This window comes from Colobus angolensis, unplaced genomic scaffold (genome assembly GCF_000951035.1).
Source record: "Colobus angolensis palliatus isolate OR3802 unplaced genomic scaffold, Cang.pa_1.0 Scaffold87, whole genome shotgun sequence".
NCBI lineage: Eukaryota > Metazoa > Chordata > Mammalia > Primates > Cercopithecidae > Colobus > Colobus angolensis.
The window spans coordinates 2168164-2177802 of NW_012122598.1; the positions used below are offsets into that span (position 1 = coordinate 2168164).

Sequence of the window (9639 nt, forward strand, 5' to 3'; positions counted from 1 at the left end):
TTGATGTGGAGTCTTGCTCTGTCACCCAGGCTGGAGTGCAGTGTCATGATCTCGGCTCACTGCAACCTCCCGGGTTCAAGTGATTCTCCTGCTTCAGCCTCCTGAGTAGCTGGGGTTACAGGCACGTGCCACCACACGTGGCTGATTTTTGTATTTTTGGTAGAGATGTGGTTTCACCATGTTGGCCAGGCTGGTCTACGAACTCCTGACTTCAGGTGATCCACCCACCTCAGCCTCCCAAAGTGCTGGGATTACAGGTGTAAGCCACTGCGCCCAGCCCCAGTATCCATTCTTAATGTAGGTTGAGCATTCCTAATCCAAAATCCAAACTCTGAAATGCTCTGACATTTGAAACTTATTTGTTTTCTTATCATACCCCAACTGGTCTGAAAATCTGAAACTTTTTGAGTAGACATGACTCAAAGGAAATGCTTATTGTAGCATTTCAGAATTCTGATTTTCTGATTAGGGATGCTCATATAAAGTATAATGTAAATATTCCAAAGTCCAAAAAATGTCTGAAATCCAAAACACTTCTGGTCCCAAGCATTTTGGATAAGAAATATTAAACATGTAAAAACATTTAGCTGGCCAGGAGGTGGCTCACACCTGTAATCCCAGCACTTTGGGAGGCCGAGGTGGGAGGGTCACTTGAGACAAGGAGGTCAAGACCAGCCTGGACAATGTGGTGAGATCTCATCTCTATCAAAAATTTTTTTTTTAATTAACAGTGTGTGGTGGTATAAGTCTGTAGTCCCAGCTACTCTGGGGGCTAAGATGGGAGGATTGCTTGAGCCCAGGAGGTCAAGGCCTGTGCAGTAAGCTATTGTTGCACTACTGCACTCCAGTCTGGGCAACAGAGCAGCACTCTGTCTTTAAAAAAAAAAAAAATTCAGCTGACTAGGAATAGAAAGCGTGAAGAATTTGGCCTTGCCCAAGGAAAAGCCTGGCTGTTGTCCCTGGTTCCTGAGAGGTAGCCTCTAAACCCATGGAATTCCCAAAGTGGTAAAATATCTCTCAAGTTGGGCACTGTGGTGTGCATCCAGCTACTCAGGATGCTGAGGTGGGAGGATCACTTGAGCCCAGAAGTTTGAGGCTGCAGTAAGCTCTGATCACATCACTGCACTTCAGCCTGGGTGATAGACTGAGACCCTGTCTCTTAAAACAAAAAAGATATATATATCTTTGTTATTCATGTGGGCCCCTAAGATTATATCTGATAGTTTATGCTAATGAGGTGAATCAAGATGGGCTCCTTGATGGATCTCACCATGATACCGTCCTAACTTCCAGGGATAGGGGAGGGAGATGGGAGACTGAGTTCAACCACCATCATGCTTGTATAATGAAAACTCCAATAAAAACTCTGGACACTGAAGTTAGGATGGGCTTCCTGGATTTGCAATACTCCGTGTGTACTTTCACACATCAGTGCTGAGAGGATAACATCTCCTGATGACAATGAAAGCTTTGCATTTGGAATCCTCCTAGACTCTGCTCTATGTGCCCCTTCCCATGGCTGATTTTAGAGTATCCTTTCCCTGGAATAAACTGTGACCATGAGAATAATAGGTAGCTTTCACTGAGTTCTGTCACTTCTTTTTTTTTTTTTTTGAAATGGAGTCTCACTTTGTCGCCTAGGCTGGAGTGCAATGGCACGATCTCAGCTCACTGCTCCGCCTCCCGGGTTCAAGCAATTCTCCTGCCTCAGCCTCCTGAGTAGCTGGGACTACAGGCATGTGCCACCACGCCCAGCTAATTTTTGTGTTTTTATTAGAGATGGGATTTCACCATGTTGGCCAGGCTGGTCTCGAACTCCTGAAGAAGAAAAATCTAAAACTGCCTTGGCCTCCCAAAGTGCTGGGATTACAGGTGTGAGCCACCACATCTGGCCTAAGTTCTGTCACTTCCTCAGTGAATTATTCGACCGGAGGGTGGTTTTGAGAAAACCCCAAACTTGCAGCTGCTATCAGAAGTAAGGACAGTATTGTGGAGGACTGGGTTTGGCTAACTTGGGGGTAGAAGGCAACTTTCTCAACCTCATAGGAGCATATACAAAACAATCATCTCCAACTGTAAACATCTATATTTGAAAAGTAGAAAGATCTCAAATCAATTAACTAACCTTCTACCCTAAGACACTGGAAAAAGAGCAAACTAAAACTAAAGCAAGAAGAATGAAAGAAAAACATATATTAGAGTTTAAATTAATGAAACAGGCAACAGAAAAACACTAAAGAAAATCAACAAAATGAATAGTTGGTCCTTTGAAAAGATCAACAAGGCTAGACTGATTAAGACAAAAACAGAGAAAGGCTGGGTATGGTGGCTCACATCTGTAATCCCAGTCCTCTGGGAGGCTGAGGTAGGAAGATCACTTAAGGCCAGGAGTTCAAGACCAGCCTGGGTGTGCTCTCTTTGGCAGCACATATACTAAAATTGGAACAATACAGAGAGGGTTAGCATGGCCCCTGCACAAGGATAATGTGTAAACTTTTGAAGTGTTCCATATTTTTTAAAATTTCAAAATTAAGAAAATATATATGTATATGTCTAAATTATAAAATTTAAAATATATATATACACCTGTAAAAAAGTATATATATATATAAATTATAACATTAAAATATGTATATATATTTGGGAGGCCAAGGCAGGTGGATTACTTGGTGGAGTTTGAGACCAGCCTGGCCAACATAGTGAAACATGGTCTCTACTAAAAATACAAAAAAAAAGGCTGGGCACAGTGGCTCACGCCTGTAATCCTAGCACTTTGGGAGGCCGAGGCTGGCGAGGTCAGGAGATCGAGACCATCCTGGCTAACACGGTGAAACCCTGTCTCTACTAAAAATACAAAAAATTAGCCAGGCGCGGTGGCGGGCGCCTGTAGTCCCAGCTACTTGGGAGGCTGAGGCAGGAGAATGGTGTGAACCCGGGAGGCGGAGCTTGCAGTGAGCCAAGATGGTGCCACTGCACTCCAGCCTGGGCGACAGAGCGAGACTCTGTCTCAAAAAAATAAAAAAAACAAAAAAACAAAAAAAATTTAGCCGGATGTGGTGACACATGCTTGCAATCCCAGCTACTCTGGAGGCTGAGGTGGGAAGATCACTTGAATACACACACACACACACACACACACACACACACACACACACACACACACACATATATATAGAGAGAGAGACTCCATCACTCCAAAAAAATGAAAAAAAAAATTAGCCAGTTATGATAACATGTACCTGTAGTCCTAGCTACCTGGGAGGCTGAGGCAGGAGGATTGCTTGAGTCCAGGAGTTCAAGGTTACAGTGAGCTACAATCACACTACCGCACTCCAGCCTGAGTGACAGAATCAGATCCTGTCTCTCTAAAACAAGAACAGAAACAAAAAACGGAGAAGACTCAAATTATACTAAACTCAGGAATGAAAGAGGGAGCATTACTACTGAACTTTCAAAAATAAGGAAGGTTATAAGAGAATACTATAAATGACTATGCCAACAAATTAGGTACCTTGGTTGAAATAGACAAGTACCTAGAAAACCACAAACTACTGAAATTGATTCAAGGAGAAATATAAATTCTGAATAGACCTATAATAAACAGAGAAAGAGTAATTGAATTAGTCATCTAAAAGCATTTCACAAAGAAAAGTGAAGACTTTAATGGTGAATTCTACAAAACATTAAAAACTTACCACCAATTCTTCACAAACTCTTCCAAAAAACAAGAGAGAATTCTTCTAAACTCATCCTATGAGGGCAGTATTAATCTTGATACCAAAATAAGGCAAAAACATCAGAAGAAAACTATATACCAATGTGTCTTATGAATTTAGATGCAAAAATCCTGAACTAGCAAACCAAATTCAGCAACATATAAAAAGGGTTGGCCAGACACAGTGGCTTACACCTGTAATCCCAGCACTTTGGGAGGCCAAGGCAGGCGGATCATGAGATCAAGAGATCAAGACCATCCTGGCCAACATGGTGAAACCCTGTCTTGACTAAAAATACAAAAAAATTAGCTGGGTGTGGTGGTGCGTGCCTGTACTCCCAGCTACTAGGGAGGCTGAGGCAGGAGAATCACTTGAACCCAGGAGGCGGAGGTTGCAGTGAGCTGAGATCATGCCACTACACTCCAGCCTGGCAACAGAGCAAGAGTCTGTCTCAAAAAAAAAAGAGTTACATACCATGACAAAATAGGATTTGTCTCAGAAATGCAAGGTTGGTTTGACATCCAAAATCAATTAATGTATTATGCCATATCAATAGAATAGAGGACAAAAAACACATTTCAATGTGGTCTGTTGATGACCTCAATACACACAGCCTGGCTGAGACGGTGAAATCCTGTCTCTACTAAAAATACAAAAAAAAAAAAATTAGCTGGGCATGGTGATGAGCACCTGTAATCCCAGCTACTCGGGAGGCTGAGGCAGGAGAATCACTTAAACCTGGGAGGCAGAGGTTGCAGTGAGCTGAGATTGTGCCACTGCACTCCAGCATGAGTGACAGAGTGAGACTCCATCTCAAAAATAAATAAATAAATAAATAAAAGAAAAGAAAAAACTCAACAAACTAGATATAGAAGGGGATTCTTCTCAACCTAATAAAGAGTAGCTACAAAAACCCTCTGCTAATGTCACACCTAATGGTGAAAGTCTAAATGTTTTCCCTCTGAGATCAGGAAGAAGACAAGAATGTCTGCTCTCCCTGCTTCTATTCAACACGGTACTGCAGGTTCTGTCCATGGCAATTAGGTAAGAAAATAAAATTTATTTCATATACAGCTGGGCACGGGGGCTCACATCTGTAATCCCAGCACTTTGGGAGGCAGAAATGGGTGGATCCCTTGAGCCCAGGAGTTTAAGACCAGCCTGGGCAGCATAGTAAGACTTTGTCTCTATTTTTTAATAAATAAATAAATAAATAACAGATCAACATACAAATCAGTTGTGTTTCTAGACATTAGAAATGAACGATCTAAAAATGAAATTAATAAAATAATTTTATTTACAAGGACATCAAAAAGAATAAAATACTTAGGAATCAATTTAATAAAACGAATGTAGAATGTATACTCTTTTTTTGTTCTGTTTTGTTTTGAGACTGAGTCTTCTTCTGTCACCAGGCTAGAGTGCAGTGGCACGATCTTGGCTCACTGCAACCTCCAACTCCCTGGTTCAAGCTATTCTCCTGCCTCAGCCTCCCAAGTAGCTGTGATTACAGGCACGTGCCACCATGCCCAACTAATTTTTGTATTTTTAGTAGAGACAGGGTTTCACCATCTTGGCCAGGATGGTCTTGATCTCCTGACCTTGTAATCCGCCTGCCTCAGGCTCCCAAAGTGCTGGGATTACAGGCGTGAGCCACTGTGCCTGGCCAGAATGTATACTCTGAAAGCTACAACACATTGTGGAAATAAATTAAGGATCTAAATAAATGGAAAGACATTTCATGTTAGTGGATCTACAGAATGAACACAATCTCTCTCACCACCCCAGTTGGCTTCTTTGCAGAAATTGACAAGCTGATCCGAAATTCATATGGAAATGCAAGAAACCCTTAATAGCCAAAACAATCTTGAAAAAAAAGAACAAACTTAGAGAACTCACACTTCCTGATTTCAAAAAGTACTATAAAACGACAGTAGTTTCAAGACAACTTCAAAAAAGACAAATAATCCAATTTAAAAATGGGCTAAGGGTTTAAATAGACATTTCTCCAAGGAAGCTATACAAATGGCCAGTAAGCACATGACAAGATGCTCAACATCATTAGTTGTGAGGGAAATGCAAATCAAAACCACAATGAGATATCACTTCACATGAAGATGGCTATAATAAAAAAGAGATAATAACGAAGTGTTGGTGAGTATGTGGGAGGTTGGAACTCTCATACACTGCTGGCAGGATTATAAACCAGTGCAGCCACTTTGGAAAATGGTCTAGCAGTTCCTCAAATGATTAAATGTAGAATTACCATATGACCCAGTAATTCCACTTCCAGGTATATAGCCAAGAGAAATAAAAAACATTTGTTGAGGCAAAGAGTTATACACAAACATTCATAGCAGCTTTATTCAGAATAGCCAAAAAAGTGGAAAAAACTCAATTCCATTACTGGTGAATGGGTATATAAAATGTGGTATATCCATACAATGGAATAGAATTTGACAATAAGAAGGAACATCCAAGCACTTGTGAGTCGAAAAAAGAAATAAAGGACGGGGTGTGGTCTTCATTTCTTTTTTTTTTTTGAGACGGAGTCTTGCTCTGTCGCCCGGGCTGGAGTGTAGTGGCCCGATCTCAGCTCACTGCAAGCTCCGCCCCCCGGGTTCACGCCATTCTCCTGCCTCAGCCTCCCGAGTAGCTGGGACTACAGGCTCCCGCCACCTCACCCGGCTAGTTTTTTTTTGTATTTTTTAGTAGAGACGGGGTTTCACCATGTTAGCCAGGATGGTCTCGATCACCTGACCTCGTGATCCGCCCATCTCGGCCTCCCAAAGTGCTGGGATTACAGGCTTGAGCCACCGTGCCCAGCCGCAGTCTTTATTTCTATAGGCTCACACCTGTAGTCTCAACACTCTGGAAAGCAGAGGCAGCTAACTGCTTGGCTGGGGAGTCCGAGATGAATCTGGGCAACATAGTGAGACCTTTTTCTATTAAAGAAAGTTAGCCAGACATGGTGGTGCCCACTTTTAGTTGCAACTACTTGGGAAGCTGAGGTGGGAGGATAGTTTGAGCCTGGGAGGTCAAGGTTGCAATGAGCCATGATCAGACCATTGCACTCCAACCTGGGCAACAGAGGGAGACCTTGTCTTGAAAAACAGAAAGATAAGTGAAGTATGGTATATGCTAAAACATGATTGAATCTTCAAAACAGGTTAAGAAGAAGGCCATCTCAGAGGACCACATAGGGTATGATTTCATTTATTGGTTGACTGTCATTTTTGAGACTGTGTCGCACTCTGTCACCAGGCTGGAGTACAGGGCCCAATGTTGACTCACTGTAGTCTCGACCTCCTGGGCCCAGGTGATTCTCCCTCGCTCAGCCTCTAGAGTAGCTGGGACCACAGGCATGCACCACCACAGCTAATTTTGTTTTAAGTAGAGACGGATTTTCACCACGTTGGCCAGGCTGGTCTTGAACTCCTGAGCTCAAGCAATCTCTCTGTCTCAGCCTCCCAAAGTGCTGGAATTACACGCATGCGGCACCACGCATGGCACTTTTTTTTTTTTTTTTCTGAGACAGAGTTTCACTCTTGTTGCCCAGGCTAGAGTGCAATTGCACGATCTCAGCTCACCAAAACCTCTGCCTCCTGGGTTCAAGCAATTCTCCTGCCTCAGCCTCCCGAGTAGTTGGGATTACAGGCATGTGCCACCATGCCCAGCTAATTTTGTAATTTTAGTAGAGACAGCGTTTCGCCATGTTGGCCAGGCTGGTCTTGAACTCCCCACCTCAGCCTCCCAAAGTGGTGGGATTACACGTGTGAGCCACAGTGCCCGACCTTGGCATATTCTTAAAAATTAATTAATTAATTTTGTTTTTGGAGACAAGGTCTCACTCTGTCACCGAGGCTGGAATGCAGTGGCACTATCATAGCTCACTGCAGCCTCAAACTCCTGGTCTCAAGCAGTTCTCCTGCCTCAGCCTTCTAAATAGCTGGGACTACAGATGTGGCCGCCATACCTGGCTAATTTTTTTGATTTTTGGTAGAGATGTGTTCTTGCTATGTTGGCCAGGCTTTTGTATTTGTAAAGAAGTCATAAACAGCATTATTACCTTGGTATATCATACTAGTCTTGTTGCTGTCACTTCACATTTAACTGGCTTTCCGTCTTTCCTCCCTTCTCCCATAGTCTGGCTGTTACACAGTGCATCCTTGAACTGTTAGCCCACAGGAGCAACATGCTTATTCCATTCACATTCCTAACACCATGCATTCCCAAGGTCAAAGTTCTGGTCCACAACCCTTCACTATTGCAAGCCCCATGCTTGCAAAAGAATGCAAAGTAAAGCAGGCCTCCCGGGACAGCTAGCTCCAGTGAGACGATGACGGAAAGCAGAAGGTTGTTGGTTGTCACTTTTCTGGACCTTGAAGGGAGAATCTTTTGACTTTTGCACAAGTTTTCATTTGTGTTTCCCAGTGTACTCTTGGTACGCTCTCGCTGGTCCTACTGGTTCCCCAGCTCTTTTGACATTTCTGAGCCAATCTGGTCAGTCTCTTGGGTGGCCCGGCCCAGGCTTTCGGTGCCTTGGAGAAGCATTGCCCTTTGAGACTGTAGCGTATTCATATGCTCAATCTCTACAGCATATGTGCCATAGTTCATGACTCCTTGGTCCCCAAGCACGGCTGCAAAGATATACTTCTCGCCTCCAGGTGGAGTTGGGCAAGGTCCTTCTGTTAGTCCTGAAGCTTCGACATCATGGGGTTATGGAAAGACAGGGGTACATAATGTAATTCCTCCTCCATCTGTGCCAGCATTTTGTTTGCTTCCTGTTGCTTTTCATCAAAATCTCTGATCAACTTCTCCTGGGTCCCTGCCATACCCAGCAGCCACTAGTACACCCCTCGGAGGCACATCTCGTGAAGCTGCTCAAAATGCTCCGAGGAGGTGGCAGAGAGGGGCATGGCGCAGGCGGTGCTCGAGCAGCACCCATGAAGATTCTGGGCGCTGGGCCCACTCCTAGCTTGGCAGTCAGCAGCCCCGGCCTGTAGCCATCACCACCACTGATGCCTGATTTCATTGATGTGAAATATCCAGAATAGGCCACGCATGGTGGCTCATGCCTATAATCCCAGCACTTTAGGAGGCTGAGGTGGGCAAATCACTTGAGCACAGGAGTTCGAGACCAGCCTGGCAACATGGCAAAACCCATCTCTACAAAAAAAAAAAAAAAATTTTTTTAAGTACAAAAACTATCTAGGTGTGGTGGTGAGCACTTGCGGTCTCAGCTGCTCAGGAGACTGAGGTAGGAGGATCGCTTGTGTGAGGAGTTCAATGTTGCAGTGAGCTATGATGGCACCATTGCACCCAGAAACCACTGTCTGGGTGACAGAATGAGACCCTGTCTCAAAAAAACAGAAAAACGAAAAAGAAAGAAATATCCAGAAAGTAAATCAGTGGTTGCCCAAGGCTGGGAAGGTTTTTGGGACATGGAGAGTGACTACTAGTAGGTATGAGATTTTGGGGGCCAGTGATGAAAATGTACTAACTGTGGTGATGGTTGCACAAATCTGAATATACTAACATTATTGACTTGCATACTTTAAGTGGACGAATTGCATGATATGTGAATTATATTTGAATAAAGCTGACCAAACCCTTTACCTAAATTTAAAAGGTATAATAAAGCAGTATATTTTCAAGACTCCATACAGATTTGTCATGTGTTAGAGTGGGTTCCTCTGACGAGAAGGGAAATAACAGGAAGGCTTGGATACTGGAGCAAATATTAAAATATGAGAGGCCCCTTTGCAGACCCATGATCGACACTTGAGTGAATGTGAGGTGAAAACCCTCAACAGTGGGGACAGGCACCTCTTTGGAGAATTGTGGCTGTGACAGGGAGCTGAGAAGTGGGACAGCAGCCTGATGCAGCTGTGGGTGAGGAGAGGGACGGTTAGACATGGGG

General features: G+C 43.6%; 1 pseudogene; it reads right to left on the reverse strand.

Moving 5' to 3' along the window:
* Positions 1-7814: 7814 nt before the first annotated feature.
* LOC105503674 lies at positions 7815-8635 on the reverse strand (annotated as a pseudogene).
* Positions 8636-9639: the final 1004 nt, after the last annotated feature.